This window comes from Pinus tabuliformis, chromosome X, assembly GCF_031772625.1.
Source record: "Pinus tabuliformis cultivar Carrire ecotype Pingquan chromosome X, CPIR1, whole genome shotgun sequence".
NCBI lineage: Eukaryota > Viridiplantae > Streptophyta > Pinopsida > Pinales > Pinaceae > Pinus > Pinus tabuliformis.
Window position 1 is genome coordinate 1,664,240,889 of NC_142308.1, and position 26,065 is coordinate 1,664,266,953.

General features: G+C 38.6%; 1 pseudogene; it reads right to left on the reverse strand.

Annotated features, from left to right (window-relative positions):
* Nucleotides 1-26,065, reverse strand: part of LOC149146392 (importin subunit alpha-9-like) — a 119,167-nt pseudogene that overhangs the window by 91,885 nt on the left and 1,217 nt on the right.

Below are 26,065 nucleotides of genomic sequence, written 5' to 3' on the forward strand. Positions count from 1 at the left end.
ATCTAGCTATTGTTGCAGAATTTTGGGTTCTGCTCTGTGTTCCAGTGACTGTGTGAATGAAAGTATACTAAATGTTTAGATTGATTGATTATGATTTTCTTCAGTGTCGATGGGCTTTAAGTGATTTAGTTGTGGGTGATTTAGAGTTTTATGATTGAGTTTCGATGATTGGTTAATGCAGATGTATTTGATGGTTGTAGTGCAGTGGTGATTGATTTTGAGCTTCAATGTTGATAATGGGTCCAGTATGAAAATTAGATGAAACATAGCCTTCATCTGTATTGTTGTATGCTAGGAGCTTCCAATCTGAAAATTTATGAAACATGGTCCGTGGAGGAAGAGAGAAGGTTGTAGCCTTCTATAGGTCAGTGCCTACGTACTAGTAAACATATCAACTAGTACAAGAGCTAGGGGGTTGTAGCTCCCTTCCAGTAGAAGCTGGAGAATGAGAGAAGGTAGTAATCTTCTACAGGTAGAAGCCTGCATACTGGTATGAGTCTGCACTATTACAATGTTGTAAATAGATTTTCTTATTATTAAAAGGAAGACAGAGACGACAGTAGCAGGTGGTTTTCACCCACAATGGGTTTCCACCTTAAATCTTGGTGTTCATGCGTTTTGCTTATGTGTGATGGTTCATTTTGTTATTAAATGCACATGGTTATTGTTTAAATTTTTAATAAAGTATTGATGCACAGATTAAAGATCAACATATTATGAATTAACTAAATCACAAGTTTGCTGGATATATGCTGGTTGCATTACACACAGTTACGTGTACACGTAGGTTACCTTCATTGAAGTAGCGTATATAAATTTGAGTATGTAAAGAAAAAGATTATTGACTTGACTAATATTGATTCACCCCCCCTCTCAGTATTATTTCCAACAGTTTCTTCATCACAAGAACAATGTTGGAAACCCAGTTAGTAAGAGGAACAGGGTAAATAAAACCAGCCCGCAAAAGCTTTTCAAATTCTGCTCTAATTGCAGTAGCTTTCTTTGGATGAACAGGTTGAAGTCGGTGTCGCACTGGCTTGACATCAAGGTACATTTTGATTTCGTGTTCAACAATACTAGAGTCAATGCCTGACATCTCCTCATAAGACCATGCAAAAATATCTCTAAATTCACGAAAGAGAGTACGGTAATTATCAAGTTCCAATGGAGAACAAGATTTGTTGACATGAATGTTCTCTACAATATTAGGCTTGGTCGAAATATTAATAGAAATCATTTCTTCAATATTTGACAGGTTTTGCTCAGATTCGATTGTGTCTATGAAAACTGAATTTGATAGGAAATCAACGACTGATGGGTGGTTTAGTTCATTTGAATAATATTCGATGTCATCTGGAAGATGGGAATGATGATGATAATCTTCCCATGGTTCCTCTCCTATCATCATTGATTGGATGATTCCTTCATCCATAGAATGTATATGTGAAAAAGGATCCGAAGAGGTACCATATTCTAACAACTGATCTATCCATACAATTGTTGAGTGCGGATTTGGGTTTGCCGCACAAGCCCAAAAAATTGATTGTTATGATGATTCAATGGGGCTTAACGGCATCACCTCAATATTACTATCAACTTCAACTTTGTTGGTAATCCTCCTTAAATCAGATGAGGTGGAGGAAATCATATTGCAAGTCTCTACTCTTGCCACTTCCACCGAATAAGATGGTGACAGTAGGGTAAAAGTACCCATTAGGGAAGGATCTTTAAAGAGACCTACTCCAACACTTTGAAGTGACAATGGGGGTCTGTGTACCAACGAAATGCTTCCCGTAGCCTGTGAACTATTAACAAAGAAGGCTAGCTGATCAATGATTGTGATTCCACCCTTAAAATGGAAAGCAATAGTACAAAAGTATGTGGAAACCACAAAATCCATAGCATATACCCAAGGTCTTCCCAGTAAAATGTTGTAATCGAGGGGTCCATCAACTACCTCAACTTCAACAGTAACTGTTTTGCCCCCTAGTTTGATTTGCAAGTTACTCAAAATCCCACATGGAGTATATGTGCTTCCATCAAAAGCTTTCAACGTGGTTGATGATCGTTACAATGACAGTGAACCAAGTGTTTTCTAGCAGCTCATGGACATAATGCAAGTAGACGCCCCCTCATCAATAATAGTTCAGTGAAAATTCTTATTGAGAGCTTTTACTTGAATTAGGAAAGCTAACTGCATTGGTAACTGTTATCACTCCAGGAAACTATCCTAGGTTGCTGCTTGGAGATGCCTGGTAACATATAATCTTCAATATTGTTCTCAAAACTATTGGAATGGATTATGGTTTGGATCAGCTAGATAACCATTTCAACTCTGTTTTTACTCAAGACATGCATGAACACCCTCAGTTTACAAGGCTTTAGACCACTAATGCTCAATAGTATGTAGATTCAATGAATAGATGGAGAATACTGACTATACCAGTAGATGCATATATAAACACATATGAATGGCTAGCTACAGGCAGTAAATGAGAATACTGACTATACCAGCAGATGCATATATAAACACATATGAATGGCTAGCTACAGGCAGTAAATGAGAATGCTGACCATACCAGCAGATGCATATATAAAAACATATAAATGGCTAGCTACAGGCAGTAAAAGAATCTTGCAAATCTAATTTATCAACGCAGAGATAAGATGATAGTTATCTGGCATTAGATACAGAAGAAACATGAACAACATGTTCAAGTGCAAGCTTAGAACATAAGAGAAAATGGACATTGAACATATAACAACAAAAGAAGCTTGTATTGCTAATGAATGAAGATGAGAAGCTTGAGTAGCAAAGTCTCAATAGTCTCTAGAAGTTGAACCCTTGTTACATTTTACTTTCAGCCATTTATAGTCCCTTTACAATGCTCCTGAGCTATCAAAGGCTCAGAGTCTTATCTATCCTCTCTGTCCCTTAATTGTTTGATGCCCTGACTAGGAAAGCATGGGCTCGGAGGTTCCTTCTTCTAACAAAAGAGTAACTTCTTTCTGGTATGTTTGTTGTGCTGTCTGGGAGCTCTCTCATGCCAAAGATGCTCCATGATTTTTTTTTTGGCTGTGATACATTATTGATTCACCATGATCATTTGTTGGTTCTGGCTGCATCGTGTTGGGCCCTTTGTTTCCCTCTCCGGTCTCTGTTTCCCAACAATCTGTCTCTCGGACTCTGCTAAGTGGTGGAATGGGTCTTCGGGCCTCTGTTTTCCCTGTAAATGTTTATAATGACTGTTTTCTGTTTAATACAGAAAATGCTGCAACACTGTAAAAATCCTACCCATCTCTTCATTTCAGACTTTAAAAGTCTTTAAACATGGCCTATTCCTCTATCGGGTCTTCCCTTAGGGTCACTATCGCATGTCATAGACGGCCTGTTCCCAGTCTTCCCTTTCTATTTGAAAATATGTCAAAAAACACTAAAAACCATGAAAAATCGGCTTTGGCAGACTTGAAATATTATAAATTATCATTCCCGAACCCTTTTGGGTCTGGGCCTTATCACATCGGCGCTGCTCCTTGGTTCCCTTTGTATTTTTTTATATAAAGAAAATACATATAATACATTGAAAATGGCCAATCTGCAGACTTGAAATATTATGCAATATTATTTAGAACCTCGGCGGGTTCGGTTCATCGGGTCACACCCATATATATGTACATGCCCCGCCCATTCATTATCTCTGATAACGATCCTACGACGTGATGTGGGCCGTTGATCTATGTGCTTGATCGACGGTCCACATTGCATCGCTAATCACAATTGCAAGTTCCATCCTGTCTGCACCGATACCCACCGATTTGCCTCCGCCGATTGTGATTGCCAATTGCGACCGATGATTGCAACCCACCAATCAGATCTGGACCATTGATCGGCTAGATCGGATGGCTGCTGTGTATTTCTCATATTAAGCATCCAATATGTGGTTTTTCACTGTTTTTCAGTGTTTTAGCGTCCCGATAGTGTTTTTCATCCCTTTTAAGGGCTCTCCTCCTGTGCTTGTTTCGATCTTTGGATGATCTTAAGAAAATTTTGAATACTTCAAGAGCATATTTGGGTCCACTTTTGGGCCATTTGCCAACAAGGCTAACACTGGCTCCTTCTGGGGATGAAGTCCTCCCTATGAGGTTTCAAGAATCACATAACAATGCTTTTCCTGTAAAAATAAGATCAAATCTTCCTCTTAGTGTTCCATTGGGCATGAAGTCTATTTTTCAATGAAATAAAAACTGGAAAAAACATATTTACAATAGCAAGGCTTTAAATCCTTAAATGAAATAAAGTTTCAAAAACTGCCCATTGATTGGGCTACCAAAAACACCTTCCCCCTCTAAATTGTGTAGAATGAAAATTTTGTCCATCTGAACTTGAGTGATGACAAACGGACCTGTCCATAAGGCCTCAAATTCACCATGGTTGCCCTTATTTTCCTTCAACACATCCCATTTGAGAACCTAGTCACTAAACTGAAAGTTATCCCATTTTACTTTTCTATCAAAGGTTTCTTTCTCTTGGTCAATGTGCATTTCAGCAAATTCATCAAAGACTTTTAAAATCCTATTAATTTGATCATCCTCTTCAAAAAAATTCCAGTATTTGACATTGTCAGGTAGACATGGTCTGTATTTCACCTCATCTCTGTATGCTTTCAACCTTGGATGCTTTGCTTGGAATGTTTTGTTGACCTACAAAGTCAATATGAAAGATAAATGAATGCATTCCTTTGTGGGGGACACAAGGACTACACCTGCCCTTGTAGCCTCCTTAGAGCAAGATCCATCAAAGCACATGTCCCAAATCTGTGGGCCTGCTTCCTCTGTGATCTGGAAAACTAGTTTCTTAAGTTGCATGGAGGCCAACTGAGATTCTTCAATTTGAAGGAAACAAGCTCCAAAATCAATGTTGACAGCATAGATGGGATGATTAGTGGGATTCCTTTCATCACTGATGCTATAAGCCAATTGAGCCTCTCTGTACAATCTCCTATTTTCACCTTCAAAAACTGGGACAATAGCATAGGATAGATCATTTTGCAATGTTCCACCTAATCTCTTGATCCAGCCTTTGGAAAGCAACATGCCAAACTTAGGGGGTACATCTGCTACCACAATATCCATCATCATGCTTTTCATGGGCAACTAAGACAAAGTGATGGCTAGATCCTTGATTAATCCCAAACATTTCACTTTTCTAGAGTCAAAAGAAAACAGGTCATGATAAGGCTTGGTAATGTTAAGACCCAATTTATCCATGACAGCATTGGGCATTAGATTATGGTTGGCTCCTGTGTCCAGAAGGCAATTGTGAAGGATTTTGTCATGAATAGTCAGAGAGACATAGAATGATGGAGAGTTGTCTTAACAATTTTCAATCATTGGGCTTAGAATAACAACTAGTTTGTCATCTTGCAAATTTACATAGTCGGTAGAGGCTTGGATGGCTTTAGACTCAAGGGCCTCGAGGATAGATTTCTTGAAGGACTCATTCTTCACTAGTTCAATTAGCAGTATAGGTATTCTTAGCTTCTGGATTTCTGATTCAAAACTGAAGGGAGAAGGAGACTTGTCAAGGCCTCTTACCTCGTGAGCTGGAGCTTTGAGGATGATAGGATCAACTGTCGGTTGCTTCTGCTTATTAGCTTGCTATACTGCAGGGACAACAACTCTTTGAACAGGGGTTTCCTTGGCATTATTCATCTTCGACCTCAGATTATATCTTTGCTGATCTTCAGTTTGTATAACAGCTTCACTGTCCCACTCTTGGCTGATCTGGTCATTGAATAATGACTTTTGAAAAGGCAGCTTTGGTAAAAAAAGGGGCACTACCTTTGTCTTCCATACAATGGATCTCATCATCTTCATAAAACTACTCCTCTTCCATGACTACGTTCTGGAAAGGGGTCTTCACCATTTGGTCTTCATTGGCATCTTTGCTTCTTTGCAAAATCTGCAACTGCTCATTAGCTCTTCTATATGGATTTGGATTTGGAGGAGCAAAGGTGTTAGGAACTCTTGCTTTACCAGGGTGCTGATCAACCTTTAATTTAGAGATCTTAGAGGCTAATGACTCTATCATCTTGGTCATTTTATCTATCTTGGGATTTGAGGATGATGAAGACTCGCCCCTCTATCTCCTTCTATCTACATTACCTTTGAGATTTTCTGCAGCCATGATGTTTGATTCTACTTCCAAGGCTGCATCCTGCATATTAGCCAAAGTAGCACATCACCTCTCCCTCAACAACAAACAGAAGTCAGAATCAAAGGCACTGGCATAGATGAGTCTAGCAAAGGTAGTGGTGGGTTTTACTTCAGCTGGTATCTTGCTGTACATGTGGTTAAACCTCTTATTAAAATCAAACAACAACTCACCATTTTCCCTTTTTAAGTTCCCAAACTCAGTGTGGTAGTAGAGGATATCCTTCTTATCTCCCCAATGCTTTAGGAATGCATCATCTAAAGCCTCAATATCTGCTATAGATCTTGGGTTCAGTTTTCTGAACCATTTTCAAGCCTCCCCATCTAGGCTTTAAACAAAGACTCTCATCCAGACATCATCTTGACTAATGTCTAGGTTATCAGCATAGCTATAGAATGACTCAAGATGTTCTTCAGCTATAACACCTTCAGGCCCAGTGAAATTAGGCATATACTTCTAATATTCTCTAGTAGGCATGGCATTCAAAGGAGTGGGCAGTACTAGAGGTCCATACCTAGAAGCTATTATTCTTTCCATTTTGGTGGGTGCTTGTGGACTTGCCATAGCTGTGGTGGCTAAAAGAGTACTGACAGTCTAAATGATAGAGGGCTGAGGAGTGACTGACAAGACTAAAGGAGTATGATGGATAGGAGGTGAGGTTTCCTTTGGGCTTACAACAAAAGGAGAACCTAAAGAATAAGGAGCTTTATGAATTTCTGAGAGTTTTCTTCACTGCTAGTATTAGATGCTATACTCTCCACATGTATTTGTTCTACTACAGGCCTTTCTTGAAGAGATATAGAAGATTATTTAGGTTTACCTAAACCTGATGCTCTTTTCTACAATACCTTTCTTTCTTTGATGATTTTTTCAGGGTCAGGTACTGGGTCAACTTGTGACTTCTGAGGATTTCTTCAAGTATGCCTCACAAACTGAGCCAGAACTATGAAGTGGAGTTGCCAAGAGGTTCGGCCTTTAGTAGAGTCGCCAGATAGATGATTACAACCAAAAAAGTGCTCAAAATTTGTCTATCATCAAATATGGGTCTGTGTCATCTCCCAGGGAAGCTGAGCTTTAGTTTCCTCTCCCCAGCAATAGCACCAATTATGTTATCACTCCAGGAAACTCTCCTACGTTTCAGCTCGGAGATGCCTGGTAACATATAATCTTCAATATTGTTCTCAAAACTATTGGAATGGATGATGGTTTGGATCAAGCCAAATAACCATTTCAACTCTATTTTTACTCAAGACATGCATGAACATGCTTAGCTTACAAGGCTTTAGACCAGTAATGCTTAATAGTTTTTATATTCAATGAATAGATGGAGAATACTGACTATACCAGCAGATGCATATATAAACACATATGAATGGCTAGCTATAGGCAGTAAATGAGAATACTGACTGTATCAGCAAATGCATATATAAACACATATGAATGGCTAGCTATAGGCAGTAAAAGAAGCTTGAAAATATAATTTATTAATGCAGAGATAAGATGACAGTTATCTGGCATTAGATATAGAAGAAACATTGAACATATAATAGCAAAAGAAGCTTGTATTGCTAATGAATGAAGATGAGAAGCTTGAGTAGCAAAGTCTCAATAGTCTCTAGAAGTTGAACCCTTGTTACATTTTACTTTCAGCCATTTATAGGCCCTTTACAATGCTCCTAAGCTCTCAAAGGCTCGGAGTCTTGATCTATCCTCTTTGTCCCTTAACTGTTTGATGCCCTAACTAGGCAAGCATGGGCTCAGAGGTTCCTTCTTCTGACAGAAGAGTAACTGCTTTCTGGTATGTTTGTTGCATTGTCTGGGAGCTCTCTCATGCTAGAGATGCTCCATGATGTTTGCCTTGGATGTGTTGTGCTATTGATGCTCCATGATCATTTGTTGGTTGTCGTTGCATCGTGCTGGGGCCTTTTATTTCCCTTTCCGGTCTCTGTTTCCTGGAAATCTATTTCCCGGAGTTTGCTATGTGGTGGAATGGGTCTTCGGGCCTCTGTTTTCCCTTTAAATGTTTATAATGACTATTTTTTGTTTAATACAGAAAACACTGCAACACTACCCATCTCTTTATTTCAGACTTCAAAAGTCCTTAAACATGGCCTATTCCTCTATCAGCTCCGCCCTTAGGGTCGCTATCGCATGTCGCAGATGGCCTGTTCCTAGTCTTCCCTTTGTATTTGAAAATATGTCAAAAAACACTAAAAACCATGAAAAATCGGCTTTGGCAGACCTAAAATATTATAAATTATCATTCCCGAACCCTTTCAGGTCCGGGCCTTATCGCATCGGTGCCGCTCCTTGGTTCCCTTTGTATTTTGTTATATAACAAAAATACACAAAATACATTGAAAATGGCCAATCTGTGGACTTGAAATATTATGCAATATTATGTAGAACCCCGTCGGGTCTAGTTCATCAGGTTTTACCCATATATATGTAAAGGTCCTGCCCATTAATTATCTCCAATGGCGATCCTATGACACGATGTGGGCCGTCGATCTGCGTGCTTGATCGACAGTCCACATTGCATCGCTGATCGCAATCACAAGTTCCACCCTGTCTGCGCCGATACCTGCCTATTTGCCTCCGCTGATTGCGATTGCCAATTGTGACCGCAGATTGCCGATTGCGGCCCACCGATGAGATTTGGACCATTGATTGGCCAGATCGGACAACTTCTATGCATTTCTTAGTTTAAGCCTCCGATATGTGGTTTTTCACTGTTTTTCAGTGTTTTAGCCTCCCGATAGTGTTTTTCCCCCCTTTTAAGGGCTCTCCTCCTGCGCTTGTTTCAATCTTTAGATGATCTTAAGAAAATTTTGAAGACTTCAAGAGCATATTTGGGTCCATTTTTAGGTCATTTTCCAACAAGGCTAACAGTAACTATGGTGTATATCTCGCATGGTTAAAAACCACAAGATTTGAATCCATAGGATCTATTCCGCCTATTGCTGACAGTAAAGCCTTCTTCTGGGAGGGACAATTTTGCAACACCTCGAGTGTCGACATAGCAGAAGGTGTCTAAGCAAGATCTTCCACTATGTTAAAATTTTGAGCTGCTTGAGCCCGAGGATTAAATTTTGATTTGTGAACAACTCCCTTTGGTGGTTTTATTGTCAATTCAGGTACAATGGGTGGAACATTTTCAGATGAAGTCAAAGTCGAAGGATTAGGTTGTTCAGTGGGCTGATTATTCGACGATGAGGATGGATTTCCATAATCTTTGTTTCTCATTGACACCAAAACTTCATTTTGTGGCTTTGTGATGGATAACATGAGTACTTGGGATGTGGAAGCATGGTTTGTTGCAACCAAATGTGTCTCCAGGTTTGGAAACGGATCAGTGAATACTGCCGATGTGTTTGAAGTCTTTAAAAGTTTAGAGACCTTAGAGTGGTGTGGACAATCTCTTGTAAAATGCTCATCATTATAGATCAGACATGGATAATGAGTTTTCCTTGCCGAAGTAGAGGAATCAGATGATTTCTTTGGAGGGGAATTATCTTGTTTCGTTTTGTTTTTCCCCTTTTTCTTGCTTCCTGGTTGCTTTGGATTTTTTCCTTCGTCAAATGACATGGCATTAATTTCGGAGGCAAGAGTACTTTCTGATGCATTGGTAGTTTGACTGAAAAGAGCAAGAGTTTGACCAGATGGTCTTTCTGCTGTTTGCGTGATCGAAGAACCAATCACACCATTGTCGGCATGAGAGTCCTTACTCGATTGTGGAGGAGGGGGAATAGTGAAAGCTGGTCGAGGTGCATTGGGAATTTTATCATAAAGCATGCCGAATTGTGTGTAAATCAAATCCAAGTATTGAGCACGAGCAATAACTTACTATTCTATGACTACTCCACCTTTTGCCACATCCTCGATGATTGATGACAACAAGGATTTTATGAACCACTCAGCTATAAGTTGATCGGGAACATATGTCTTAACCATTCGACGATGACGCCACCACTCATGAATATGATATGATATATGGGTAGCCGTAGTCTATTTCAAGTTGGTTAGGAGTTTCGTTCCAGTCTCGTATCTAATGGGTAACTGGAAGTGGGTCAAAAATGTAGTGGCTAAAGTGGTGAAATTATCGAAATAAGCTCTTGGTAACTCAATGTACCATTTAGCAGCTCGACCAGTAAGTGTTATTTGGAAAAGACGAAGTCTAACTGAATCATCATTTAAGGAGTTTGATGAACACCACAAATGAAAGGTCATGACATAATTTGATGGGTCTTCTCCAGGATTTCTGTTAAATTTCGAAATTTCAGATGGTAACTTATGCAGAATTATCGGCCACCAAGGTGCATATAAGATTGGATCATTAGTCAGCCGATTTAAATATGGTAATTCTAAAGTTGCTAGAAATGGAAACTGTCATTTCAAGTCAAGTTGAGCATACCTAGGATATGATGGAATTGCCTAAGCAATAGGTTTTTGTATACTGATATAGGGCATCTGCATTTGGTAACCTTGGTATGGTTGTTGTTGAACAAAACCAACATAAGGTGGCTGTTGATAACTAGGTTGAATGTGTGGTTGTCCATAACTTGCAAAAAACCTTGTTGACCAGGGCCTTGGTACGCTTAAGATTGACTAGAACTAGGTGAGCCTGTGGAACAAGTCCAAACTGGGGTTGGAATTGTTGGAATTGGGGTTGTTGAAATTGAGGTTGCCACGATTATTGAATCCACTGTTGTTTTTGTTGGTACAACTGTTGTTGATTTAACGGTTGTTGTTGTCCAGCAATGAAAGGTTAGCTAGGTTGTGAATAAACTATACCAGTGTAAGTCTGGGTCAGTCCAGATAAAGGTATACTAACTTGAGGTTGTTGCTGAACCCTGGAAACAAGTGGTTGTTGTACAAAAACATGAGGAACTTGAACTTCTTGACCTGAAACTTGTGGTTGCAAGGTAGAAGGAATAGTTTGTACCGGTTGAGATACAACAATTTTTACTTATGACTATGGTACAATAGTAACAATAGGTGTAGTAGGAATAGCTGACACAGTTTGCATTGGATGTGTTGGATACACAAGCCTAGGTTGAAATAGCATTGTTGGTTGCCATTGAAAAAATCTAATTCCAGATTGACTTTAATACTGTGGGATATTACCATATGGTGGTCCTCCAGAATAAGGAGGATACGATGGATAAGCATATTGCTCTCCATATGGTGGCAATCCAGTATTTAATGGATACATAGGTCTTTGTTGACCAAATTGCCCAGCTTGATACTAATATGCGGGATCAACCTGTTGAGTTCCTGTTAGAGAAGAACCAGGTAAAATTCTGGTTGAGGACATGGGTGATGACCATGGTGTAGAAGCAACCCCTGAGTGGGTTCCAGACAATGATTGGTAACCAACCAGGACAGACGATTCACCATAAAGGTGCGACTTAGGTGTGGTAGAAAACATCGAAGAAGTTGCAATAGAAGATTCTGCTGTAGCTGCATCATATGATATAGTCTGAGATGTTGATGGTTGTTCAGCCATAGTTAATTGACCTAAAAGTTGTCCTAAAGAATCGACGGGTACTTGAAAAGAAGCAGTATCAAATGGAGCAGAAAAATCAGGAGTATGACGGCAAAGATAAAGCCCAGTTCCAAAGTGAAACGGGGTTCGAGGTGTGGAATCTTCTTCCAATTCATCCTCTACAGCAATTAAACCTGGTGGAAGAACTTCACTGTCAGGTCCGTAAAAGATTTCTGGCGTTGATAAAGTTGAAGTTTGAATAGTTACTGATGTCTGAGGGGTAACCGGTTGATCGTCTTCCGGTAAAGTAACAACTTCTAAATGTTCAAATTCGAAGTCCAGATGTTCGAGTAAATGAACAATATTTTCAAAAAGAGGTTCCTGAACAACTTCAGGTTCAGATGTAACTTCTGTTTGAACTGGGATATATTCTCGATTAACTTTTGGTTGAACTGATTCAACTTTAGAAGTACTTTCTTATTGAGCAACTTCAAGTTGAGGATCAACGTGTTGTTAAACAATGTTGGTTACTGTTTCACTAGGATTAGTGCTAATGTCCTCAGGTAATTGTGAAACTTCTTCTTCATAAATAGATGGGCCAGAAATAGTTGGAGTAACTGGAGTCTTAGTACTTACCAAAATAGATGATTCAGGTAAATCAGATGAATAACTAGGAGTTCTTGATGTACTAAACTCAGTTAAGCGAGACCTCTTTGTCCGAATTGGTGTCACTTCGGGAGGCAAAGGCGATTTACTCGATTTTTTCCACAAATGATGGGGTAGGGGTTGATGTTTCTCCATGATTGCTGATTAATTTTATTATCAAAAAGGAAATAAACAAAAAAGGGGTATACTAGGAAAAAGTTTTACCAAGCAACTGTGAATTGTAGAATACCTCCTAGCGAACCAAGAAGTATGGGTAGGCAGTCTCCCCGAATGCTCTATTCAGTGTATCATAGTTTACAATGCAGCCGACTCAGTTACTTAAGGATGGATGGAAACCTAGAGTTGTCCTCCCATATATACCCAAAGGTACGTGGAGGCCTAGTTCGTATAAGCGTTGTCTAAAGCAAAACTACACAGTGAGAGCATTCCCATATACTTTACATACAGTAACACCGCCCTATATACCCGAAGGTACGTGGATGAGCTACGATATACTCATGTATGTGGAATGAGGTATCACACTTGTGATGTATTGCAGACAAGTTAGAGACAACTGCTTTGTTTTACGATGCTGGAACACATTTCTAGCCTAGAACCACTAAATGTGCTCGTTAATGACAATGCTCCATTAAGTAAATTGATGTTAATTTTAAGTTGATCTTTCCTAGGAATTTTCCTTTCAAGTTCACAATGTGATGTATTATGAAATTCCTAGGAATGCAACTATCATGATAAGCATTTTTTCCATTCAATTTAGCGTTGAAAATCCTAGCTATTTAGGGATAGAGCAATCAGATTTATTTTAATCAAAGAGAAAAGAGCACAATCTAAATGCAATTTCCCTACACTATTCCTATCAGCACACACAATCTCTTTCAATGCAACATGCATGTATTTCTTTTTTGTTCCCTTAATGTGAATATGAACAAAAAGGAAATATGCACATACAATCAATCAATCTTTCATATGAACGAAGACTTTGACAACAATTCAAATTCGAAGGAAGAGAAGACTTTATGACACTTTCTTTTGAATGAATATTAATCAATTATATCCTAACTTTGACTATTGAACGATAATGATAAAGAAAACATGAAGAAAAATTAATCAATCCAATCAAAATTGGGCTAGACCAGGAGATAAAAACTCTTTTTTCTGAGACATAACATTCATTGATCAATCAATAAACAGTCAAACAGAGAAAATTTGGCCAAAAACTCTTTCCAAAGGTGGGAAACCGATCCTAGGAGGACCAGCGTAGCCTAGAGTGGGAGACAATGTGCTTCAGAGCACTGTCCCTAAGCTAGGGATGCTTTGCAGTGCACTGTGTCCCTCACAAGCCTGCGCTGGTGACAGTAAGCCATTTCAAGAGGCAATTTCACACATTTTTGACCAATTTTTCAATGTAAACAACTGAATTACAATCGATGAACACAAACAAAGTCTACAAGGATGTCTTAGGAGGTGGATAAGCTACTAGGAAAGAGGATTCTTCCCCAGTATGGTTGCCAATTTGTTTTGGAGAATTTAGCATCTACGAATAAACTCTAACTCACTAGACAAGTAGCTGTGACTAGAACAGTAGTTTAAAGTGTTTTAAGCTTTTCCTATAAACAATAGATAAGAAGAGGGGATAGAAGGCCTACCTGTAGTTCCGATTTCCTCTCGTCTCCCTTGTATCGATTCCATCGCTCCTTCTCGTACTTAATTCGCTTGAGAAGTACCCTGAAAACACAACAGAAGACAAAAACCGATCAAAGCATATGATCCATTGAATATAAATGAAAGGAATCAGAAACAATTCATGCATATAAGCATTATGAAAGAACACAACATATGGAAAAAGGTTCAAACACTTTATTAGATAGAAGAAGGAATTACAACCATCAGTGTCTGATTCAAAGTCATTCCTTTAGCTTGGATCCCATCCACATCACATCAAAAGCAAGACAAGCTTGTGGAATCTCATCATTTGCTCCAATGTCAAGTCTCATAGCAGCATTATCTCCTTACAATTCAACATAATCCAACCCCTGATCACTTAGATGAGTGGTCAATTTATAAGAATATGAAGGAGGTTTTTTCATTAATGGTGACATTAAATGGCCTTCCATACTTAGAATTAGTTCCATGGAGGAAGGGATGAGAGGATAGGATGCTCCTTAAATCATTTCTCATCCATTTTCGAGCTCATAGGAGTTGATAAGATAGGGAAACTTCTAGATGACTCCAAAAGATAAGAATATTCCCAAAACCCTATGTGAATTTCGCTCATTCTCGCCTAGCACAAGTGAAAGGAAGCCTAAGTGCTTTGTAGAGCACCCTGGAAGTGGACTTAAATGCTCTGAAGTGCACCTTCATAAGGGCTTACCTACGCTAGAATTTCTTGATGTATTCAAGTCATAAAACTGTCTGGGAAGGAGGCATTCAAAGGGGTGACTTGTTTAGGGCATGAAACAACTGAATTTAGGGTTTGATGAGCCCTAAAACACTGATTTGAATGTTGGGATTTGATGTGCCCAAATGGATTTGTAACAATAGGTCTCCAGAAAAGTTGTAAGCATAGAAGGGTCCATCTCCTGATCGGGCTTATCCTTTCTCCCTAAGGTGGAGGCCTCAACGAAGCTCTTCTTTGCTTCCATGAATGTTTCACATACGCACTCCAAATCGAACTCAACCTCCTTCGCCGGAGCTTTCTAAACCCATGTATTGTCTTCAGGCTATTTCCCCTTGTCATCTCCCATTGTGATTCCACTTCGGAGCACTATATTCACATTTGGATCCTCTTCACGTGGCTCAGACCTCATCATTTGTAGGTTCTGAGTCGGCTGAGGCAACAACGCCCCTTTGTTACGTATCCTTACTATCAACATAGGACATCTTTCCGTTTCATGATCAAACAGCGTGCAATACTTGCATGATGGATGTGGTTGGTTAATGCAATCACGGGCATAGTGTCCTGGTCCTCCGCAATTGTAGCAGATCAACTGTCCCCGACCTCTTCTAGGTCCTCCTCCGCCTCAGCCTCGTCCGCACCCGTGAAATCCTATTCGCACCATCCCCGCCCTTTGGTTAGGGGGCCACGTTTCTACTTGGACCCTATATGTGAGTGTTCTATCCATCATCAATTCATAGCTCCTACAGTTACGCTCATCATTCCCTATCGAACTACAGAAGTTGCAGAACAGTTGCTGCGGTGTCTGTACAAACTTTTGCAGCAAGTGACAGTTATCTGTGGCATGTTTTCCTGTTACATGACATATAACGCACCACAATGCAGGCCCCGGGCTTGGTTCTTCTTGAGCTTCTAGCCTCAAAGGCATCGGTCCCCCTCTTGCAATGTCGTTCGCAAAGACCGGGCAATGGTCTTTATCATGCCCCTAACCCTTGCATTTCAGGCACCATACCTCTTCGCGCACCTCTGCTTGAATTGTTCTGTCCTGCTTCAAACTTTGCATCTTCAGGAAAATATTTTTCAACTGCGCATGGATTTGTTGAACCCCTAGATTCGGATCTTGCATCGGTGTTTCATGCAGTCTCATTGCAATCTCCAAGGCCTCAACCTGAGTCGTTATCTTCTGTTATGACAGCGCAACCCTTAAGTGTGGAAGGAGCGAAGCCACAAACCATTCGCGACACTGTCCGTCTGTTAAGTTCATATTAGCTTCACGGATTTTGCACTTCAATCTCTAATCTAATTCCCTAGGTGTCTCGCTTGGCTGCATCGCAATCTTCTTGAACCCCACAATCGACTGTGCCTCAGATTTAGGCCTACTAAATTCTCTATTCAATGTTGTCTCGATGTCTGCCACTCCAACATTCAGGTTATTGTTAGAGTACTTGATATACCAGGTTAGCACGCGATTCTGCAGAGCACTAACCAATGTTTCCTTCTTCATGTGATCATTTATAACGCCATGAGCTTCCCCTACGACTTTCACAACGAACCAAAACTAGTCCGGGTCCTCATTTCCCAAGCCTTTGAACAAAGGCAGCTTCACTAAATTTATCATACTGAATTGCGGTGGAGGTGGAGGCAGTACGGGTGAAGTCACATGTGATGGTGGTGAAGTTGGAGTTGAACCTGCAGATCACAGAGTTACAGTTGAAGGCCCAACATTTAACTTTGTTGGAAGTGAAGGAGTAGCGGACAACTGTTGTTACAGAAGTAGTAGAGGTGGTGGATAGTGCAGTAGCAGTCTGCACGCAAATTTTTGAGTAGTCGTTTGAGCTCCTGAAAATCTTGCAGGAGGACCCCAATGTACAATGACTAGAGACGGAAGCGTGCAAGTTGCGGCAGCGCTATGATGAGGTCAAGGGCACAACATGAACCATCACGCTTACACAAAGACTAACAAATTTGCAGGAGGTCAAGTAGCTAAAAGAACAGGTGGATGCAGCGCTGCACAAGGAAGCAATGTTGAAGGCAAGACTAAAGCCCTGACTGGAAAAGGCTTACACAACGACAGGTTCTGTTGTTGGAAAGCTTGCAACTCTTTAAGCCACTCCACAAAAGCTTTAGGCTAACATTTTAGGATCAGTGACCGAGTAGATGGTCGAAGACATGAAGCAGGCGGCAGCTCAATGCACTGTGGAGGTTGTGGTCACACAGGTCGAGCTGGAAGGTCCTCACGCCAAGATCTCCGTGCCTGCCGAGTGACTCGAGGGCAAGTCATAATGTCTGTGTTGGGGGCCTGTTGGGAACGAGATCCCCCAAGGATAGTTTTGGGGCTAAAAGCCCATGTTTTGGGTCGAATTTTGAATGAAATAGTAAAGTATCTGCATTTTGTGGTCGTGGAGCGTGAAGGTGTCATGAGTCATAAAGGGTTGTCTTCCCTTATTTTTGTAAAGTAAAGTCGGTTGTAAAATATCTACCTATGATCCACGGACCATGGGATTGTATAAAAAGAGCTAAGCTCTAAGTATTTGAAGAGTCAGGAGTTAGATAGTGATAGATTGGAAGTGAGAAGTCTAAGTTTCGGGCCGTAGCGTAGGTAAAGGCTTTGCAACTAAGTGCATAGAGGCCTAGGATAGAAGTCTGTAGCTGAGTGCGCGGACCTCTACAGCTGTGTGCGCAGGGTGGATAGAGTCTGTAATCACTTGAAGATATCAATAAAGAGAAGTATTCTGCAATTTCTGTGTATTTGTTCTGGTTAATGCATCTTGTTGTATTGTGTATGAATTTCATTTATAATGCTTATATGATGTGTGAATGCATGTAATTACGTTGGTTAAGTGAACACAAGTAAGAACATATATTTACGCGGTGCTAACTATGATTTTTTAATAAGATAAGTAAGACACTTAGACTCTAAGTTTGGGAATCTGCACTATATTCTATTTTAGCCACGCGAAAGTACCTCAGCCGTAGGTTAGGGCTACGCGAAGGTCAGTCGTGCCTTTTCACGGAGGTACTAAAGGGCAGAATATAGGGCTAGTCTAGCAAGTCTTAGAGCTAAGTAACCCACGCGAAAGCAGGAATAGAAGGAACAAACTGACATCACGACCATCTCAGCGTGCGGAAACTTGGTTCCAGCATTCCCTAATACTGCTTCAGGTGAGACCTCGGTCCACGCTCTGCAGGCTGATGCCGAAAGGGCTAGTAGTGTAGGGATTTGTTTGGATAACTAACGTTGAACCTGGGTCAGGCCCCCACAAGGCAACACTAGGCTATGCGGTTTTTTATTAATAGATCCCCCCCACTTAGCTTCGAATCCATTCAACTCAACCAAAACATGAAAACCCCATCACACCATGGCTATCCGAAAATGGCAAGGCTAGGTTGAAAAAAGTGTCACACTTGGCAAAACCCATGCCATGACAAAAAGAACCACATGCAATACCATGCATGCTAAATATAGCAAGGAAATCACACATGCAAATTTTATACCTGCAAATAATCTACTGCTTAATGTTTCTCTTCCTTGCTTGCTCCTCCCTTCCTCTTGCCTTATTTTCCTTTCTTGATCCAATGTCACAGTGCTAAAAAAAAACTAAAGTGTTGAAGAGTGAGAGAGAGAAATAATAATCAAAGAGCTCCAAAAATTAACTGAAAAAAAAAAGTACCAACTGATCCTCAGAAGCCTTTTTATTAATGATGCCTCCATTTTCTTCATTTTCCATTATTTTCTTAGTCACATGCAACCTGTGATCTTTCACCCTCATTTTCTCCTAATTTCCATTATTTTCATAAATAAATGTGCCAAAATGCCACTATGCATTAGCCATTACCTTTTCCAATTCCTTATCCATAATAAAGTGGGATGTTTTGCCCAAAATTCAACTTGAAATAAGTGTCCCATAATCTATGGTTATTATTTTGCCTTTATTAACTTTTATTATATGGGATTTTCACCAAAACTATTAGATAATGTTTAATACCATAACTAGATTTTGTTATAGCTACCAACAAAGCTATCACCAAAAAACATTAACGTGAACAAGCATTTTATTAATGCTAATGAACATTGTATTAATTCTAACTAACCAAACGCCAACAAACATTGTACTAACCCAATGTATCAATGTAGTGTATTACCAACGAAATGTATTTCCATCCACACTCTGTAATATATTAACATGAAACCATACACACTCCATAATTAATTAACATGCAACCATAATATAATTAATGTTGTCCATATAATATAAGATGTTGTTAGGGCACAAAACCCTAATTCACAAAACACCCCCGAAAACTAGAGCACGACACATATAAATTAGGTTGATGAATGTTATTGTAATTAATGTTGTCCATATAACATAAGAGGTTGTTAGGGCACAAAACCTTAATTCACAAAACACACTTGAAAACTAGAGCACAACACTCATATAAATTAAGTTGATGAATGCCACCAATAACATTAAGGCCATCAAAACACTCCTATAAATTAAGTTGATGAATGCTACCAATAACATTAAGGCCGTCAAATGCACTAATGACAACTTTTGATATCACCCTTCAGTTGGATAAGAGTGTGTGAAGTTCGTTGGCATGTGATGCCTTAGTGAAGGAAGAGATGCCTTGCGTTGCTGGGAACAATGTTCCTTTATTCGGTGGAGGCTTGCCATCATGGTAGATGTATTTACGGGATGAACATGTTTGAGAACTAGAGTGCAGTTCAAATATTTTTTTCATCATTGAAACTACTACCAAATGTTGCAGCTTTTCCATATCGTAAACATCATAGGCAGTGTAACCATATATCATGAACCAACGTTCCATGTATCGTGAGCATACATTGTAAGCACATAGCGTTCCATATATTGTGAACCAACATAACCAGTGTTCCATATATCGTGAACCAACATTCTATATATCATGAACCATACATATTTAAAGGTAGTGTACCATATAGTGTGAAAAACTTCGCATATTGTGAACTAATGTTCTATAACAACTTTTCATAGCCAGCGTTCTATAGCCATATTCGAGGCCATCGTTTCAGATTTAAATCAGTGTTACACATTTAAACCAACGTTCTGTATATAACATTCTTGACAGGGTTTTGTGTAGCTTTGTATACTCCATACCTTTCATATATCAGTGTTCTGCAGAGCAATCTCATCTCCACTTCCAGAATATATATCCCATTCTATATCTCAACAGTCGTTGCAATAATAATAATGCGCTATCAACCATTCATGCCAATGTTCTCAATCATTGCAATACTAATAATAATGTGTTGTATATGCGTTGTCAACCATTCGGTCTCATCCATTGCAGTAGTGCTAATGCGAGTTGAATATTTATATGTTTGATGAATAATTCGGCACCATAATATGTCAAGGCTATAATATAATGTTGTAAGTATTGAACATATATACAATGTATTTCAACCATGTGATGATAAATCATATGCAGAGGTCATATTTTAACTGCCTTCCAACCATCGGGTAATAATATGATATAAGCCATTGTTATTGATGCGCTGCATTTATGCGTTTGTCCATGTAATGCTGCTCCAACAACTTCTTCATATATCAATGTTGCTTCAAATATCAACATTGCTCCAATTATATTAAGCCATTTGCAATATGTATCAAATCGTTATTTCAATGCTCTCCAGCTATTACAAATATCAACGCTACTCCAAATATTAACGCTCTCCAACACTGCAATTATATAATTTATGGTATTACCAATGTATATTATTATTGCAATGTTACCAATGCCAAATATAATATCATAAAATGGTTGCATGCGATAATAACAAAAAATGAGAAATACAAATGTGGAGGAATTTATATGCGGCCATCCCATGTGATAATATTATCGCTGCCAAGGTAGGATACATATGCAATAATAACCATGATATATCAACGGTCCAAATAATTCATGTAAGCACACATATATTGCAGCACCAATGAATATATCGTTGTCGAATATATGCAAAGAAAAACCGTATTAACGTTGTCATCATAATAAAGTTATCAGATGCACTGCATTAACGTTCTCATAACGCCAAATCTACATATATTATTTGTAATGCATAACATTATAATGCTCCATAATAATTGATGTTGGTGGAAGAATTTCATATAAAAAAATGATACTGCCCATTGAGAATACTCCCATGCATCACCACCTTCTATCCGACTGGATGCAATTGCAACGAGTATTATTTTTCCGCATTATTTGCGTTACACTTTTAACTGCTCTCTTTGTCCTAACATTATACTCATCATACCACTGTGCATGATTATGTCTCATAATGTTCCAGATCTCCTCATTAACATCAATAACTCTTCTGTCCAAAGTGTTTGTAACGCATGTTTCCATGAGTTTTCTTTCATTATATCTATCTTGCCTTTTCTTTCTAACTTTCAACTCACTCAGGTTATTTTGCATTATTTTGATTGGAGGTTGTTCCATGAAAATACAAATAATGATAATAGTACAAATAAATACATGAGGAAGTTTGTCTCAAGATAGTAAGTCTATCTTGGACAGTATGGTTTAGCAAATCTCTCAACAAAACACTAATCTAGGAGCATAATTAGTTGGAGAGAATCTCTCAACCAACTACGCCTAAACTAGTTGGAGAGAATCTCTCAACCAACTAGGCCTAAACTTACTCATAACCATGAGGAACAAACTCAATTTAAAAAGGTAGGATTAAATCCAACTTTCTTGATTTTAATTAATTTAATTATTTTGGACTTATAATTATTTTCATCACATGAGAGTGAGGCTAACATTCCCCCTCTCAATGATAAGTCCAAAATAAGAACCAAGAACCATCTTCCATGTTCTCATACTGAAACTATCGATCCTAAAAAAACACTGCCTGAAAAACTGCCAAACCTGGATGCTGAAAAAACTCCAATCTGAAGAGAACACGAATCAACTACAAGCCTGATTCATCTCTAAATTTTATTTGACAACTCTATCACATGCCAAGATGCAAAAGTATCCATATGTCCTTTTCTTTCAATCAACATCCTTTGTCCAATGACAAAATGTTGATGACGCCTAGTGGTGAATTAGCTTTGTCCATTGACAAAATATTGAGAACGCCCACTCGTGAATTTGTTGATGTTAAAACTGCTCACTATGGTTTGTTGAAAACTTCTCACTGCTGCTTTTGTTGTTGAACGCCCACTGTCGAATTTGTTAATGATGCCCATTGGATGATTTGTTGATTCCCACTGGCTAATGAGGATGCCCACTGGCTGATTTGATGAAGACTTCCCATTGGATGCTTTTTCTAATGTTGTCGAGACTTTTAGTCTGACAACCACCTTCAATTCCGTTATCATTTCCCCCCTTTGTCGCCTGAAAGGAGAGACACTCATTTGCACTTGATTTCTGATCTCCCCCCTTCAGGTGTAGTAGAGTTTCACCACTTTTATTTTACTGTAGAATTGGGTTTCATGTGAGACTGAATCCTTCAGTAACACATAGACAACTGTTTGACTATAGATGACCACTTCCAATGATCAATCCATGCGTAATTGATCTTCACTATGGGTGGTTGATTTCGCTTGCATCATCTTCCGGTTGAATGATTTTTCTTGCCACAATGGTGACAAGGATGGAGGTCAAAGCATTTACTCTCCATATGTCCATTTTGTTTACAATGGTTACACTTAACCATATTCTGATCATTGTCAAGAAAACCAACACTTACAAACTGAACTGGTTTTGAGAAATCTGGAATACAAAAAGTGTTTTCTTTGTAGTATTCTAGGCCATGGCGATCTTTGTTGAAGGAGATTTCGTCCCAAGGTATGATCACTTTCTTGGAAAGACTATCCCGTTGTTGTTCTTCATACTTGTTGTTGCTACTAACATTATGTCCTCGATTTATTAAACCTTCTGTGTCACACTAGGCATCAAGCATTAACAGTTCATTTGTTTGACATGCTGCATCAAACTGATCCATTTGATCTTTGGTACTACTTGTGGCATCATTGAGTAGTACAACTGATTGGATGAGATTACTTGTGTCACAACTTATATCAACATGTTTGCTTAGATCATTTGTGTTTCAACCTTCATTAATATGCTGAATAAGATCACTTGTATCATAACTTTCATTTGTTGTTGTGATGAGGTCTTCTGTGTCACAACTTGCATTTGTCTTCTCTGCACATTGTGCATCAAGTAAATCTTGTTTTTCACTTAACTTAATTTGGAGTGCATGAATAAGTTTTTCTTTCATTTCAAGCTCAATTTGAAAGTCTTTTGTTGCTTCTAATGTGCAGGTCAGTTGATTAACTAAGGTTTGATTCTGCATCAACTTTCATTCCAATATTTCAACTTTGTTCTGTAACTCATGATTGCAATCTTTCAACTCTTTAATCTCTAGTTCTGCACTTTGAAGACGTTTTCCTCCTTTACCCATTTTGGTTTTTAACACGCTCGCTTGTACTTGCTCGTTTGATTATCACGCTCACTTCCTCTTTGCTTCAATAGGATGAGGGTGTCGGATACCACTGAAAATGCACCCAATGTTTACAATGAAAAGTTCAAATGATATTGACTCACTTAATTAACTCAGTTGAGGAGAATTGACTCACTTTACCTCCTATAAATTCACAATTTGGGTGTCGGTTTTGACTGAGAATGCACCTTTATAATTCAACTCAATTTTGTTTGAATTTGTTAATTTACAAATTATGATTTTGCAAGTTACACAATGACCAATTTTCGTTGAATGTTGATGTAGTATTTTGAAATGCATGAGTTTGTAGTTGCATTAACTTCATTGCCTTGCGTGAATTTGCTTGTTGATGTAGAATGCTAACGTTGCCAACTTTGATTATGTGTTGTAGTTGCACAAATGCATGTGATTGTTTGTGCTTGATTGAATTTTCGTTGCAGCTTCTTAATTTCAAGTGCTTTGATTAATGTGCTTGTTTCATTCACTTGCTTTAGACTCCTTGTGTGTGTTAGATAAGATAATTGTAGTGTCAAAACTAGACACAAAAAATAAGCAACATCAAGAATCCAAAAAAGTATGAGCCATCACAAGCATATTCATGGTGTACCTAAGATCTCCTTATTCAGTTTCGGGCAGATCTAGGACACAAACACTGCAAAAAAAATGTCTTTATTAAATCTTGAAGTACATCAACCTTCACCTTCACAACATCGTGATTGAAAATTCTCAAACAATGAAAATCCCATGCTCACAAACTTTGGAAGCAAATTGTCTTCAAAATTGAATGTACATTGACTCAACCTCCTAGAAGTAGAAACATTACTTCAAAAATTTATAAACTTCATTTAATTTTCACATCAATTAAAATGATTTTTCAAACCTCCTAAATTTACAACCTTATCACTCCAAAAATTTATCCTACTCTTACAAAATTACCTTATTACTACGCTCCTTATATCTCTCAAAAATCACAATTTATAACCTTAATACTGTATTAATAAAGAATACTCCTTATCTTAAAATTACAAAATTTAAAATAAAAAACACATATTCTTATGTAACTTTTAAATCCCTTTCATTTTAAAACACTATGAAATCACTTGAAAAGTGATATAAAATTACCTTGAAAAAGGTGAATAAATTTTAGATTTCAATTTAAAACATGTACCATAACCATACGTATTTTTCCCAACGCTTTTTCACCGTAAACTTCCATTTGATCTTTTTTCATGCACCTTATGAATTCCGCATTCTGCATATTGTATTCATCCTGTCGCAGAACAGATGCTTCCCCTGGCTCAAATCACACGCAATCCACAACAACGTCAATGCTAAGCTTAGGCTTCGGCTCTATTTCACAACAGGCCACCACACTCGGCTCAAATGGCAAAGACCGATTTCTCATCGGGGCTCCACATGACGAATTGAAATCCAATTGAAATTTTATGCTAAAACATAGAGATGGTATTCAATGTTGAAAAACCTTTGATTATGATCAAATGAGATCTGGTGAATTCTATCGCAAGGGTTGCAGAGTGGAATGTGATTATCGTTCTCCACTTACTGAATTTGTCTCACCAATAATCCTCCACACTTTTGAAGAGTCTCTTCGATGCATCTCTCCAGTCAACGATGATCGTTGATGATCGTGCTACCTCACCACCATTATGTAGGATGGAGCATCGCTGCCCCAACAACTATTGAATGTTTCCGCCCATCCTCTTGTACTTGAATCTGAGCACGTCTTCTTCTTCCGCGATTATTCTTTCCCTCTCATCTTCATCGATGGAGAATGATTGGACGCAGTTCAATTATTTGCTGCCATCTAAAATCTGAAAGTATTCAAGTGCACACTTTCCATTGAATTATAAAGTACCCGTAAGCCGTAGCTCGACACCGATTGCTTGAATCATTTTCACGCTCACTCTTTCACATTATTATGTCAACTCTCAGAATTGAATACATAACCATGAAGGATTTACAGCAAACGCTACCTTTTCTTATAGCAAGAGCTATTGCATTGCCTCATACAACACTTTCTTAATTGATTGGTAGACGAAAAGATGCTCGAATAAAGCTCCCCCTTGAATTTTCCAGTTTCCCCTTTCCATCGCCTTCATCGCTCTGCTCCCTCATGTTGGCAAATTCTCTCCATGTTGACAGCATAGGATGTGTGAGAAGTTTGGCTTTTCTTACAACATAATACTCGTCATTTTTTAGCTTCTGCACAGATTGGTGGGTGACAAATTTTAGTAGAGATTTCCTCCTACTACACCAAGAACCCGCAACTCTTTCCTCTAGCTTGGACAAGATAGCTCTATCACACAACAATTTTATCATATATTCAACAAAGCAATTGCAAACAAATCTTATAACTCTCCCAATCCTAAAGAGCAAACCATAGACAACAAATCTTATCACTCTCCCAATCCCAAAGAGCAAACCATAGGCTCTGATACCACATGAAGGAAATTCAATCAACTAATACAACATTAATAAAATAAACAACATAAATATACACAAATCAGACATGGTGGAAAAGGCTTGAGAGCTTCACTGTATTATATTCCTCACACTCTCAATGTAATGTTTATGATACACATATAAATACATGAGGAACTTTGTCTCAAGATAGTATGTCTATCTTAGACACTATGGTTGAGCAAATCTCTCAACAAAACATTAATCTAGGAGCTTAACTAGTTGGAGAGAATCTCTCAACCAACTAGGCCTAAACTGACTCCTAACCATGAAGAACAAACTCAATCTAGAAAGGTAGGATTAAATCCAACTTTCTTGATTTTAATT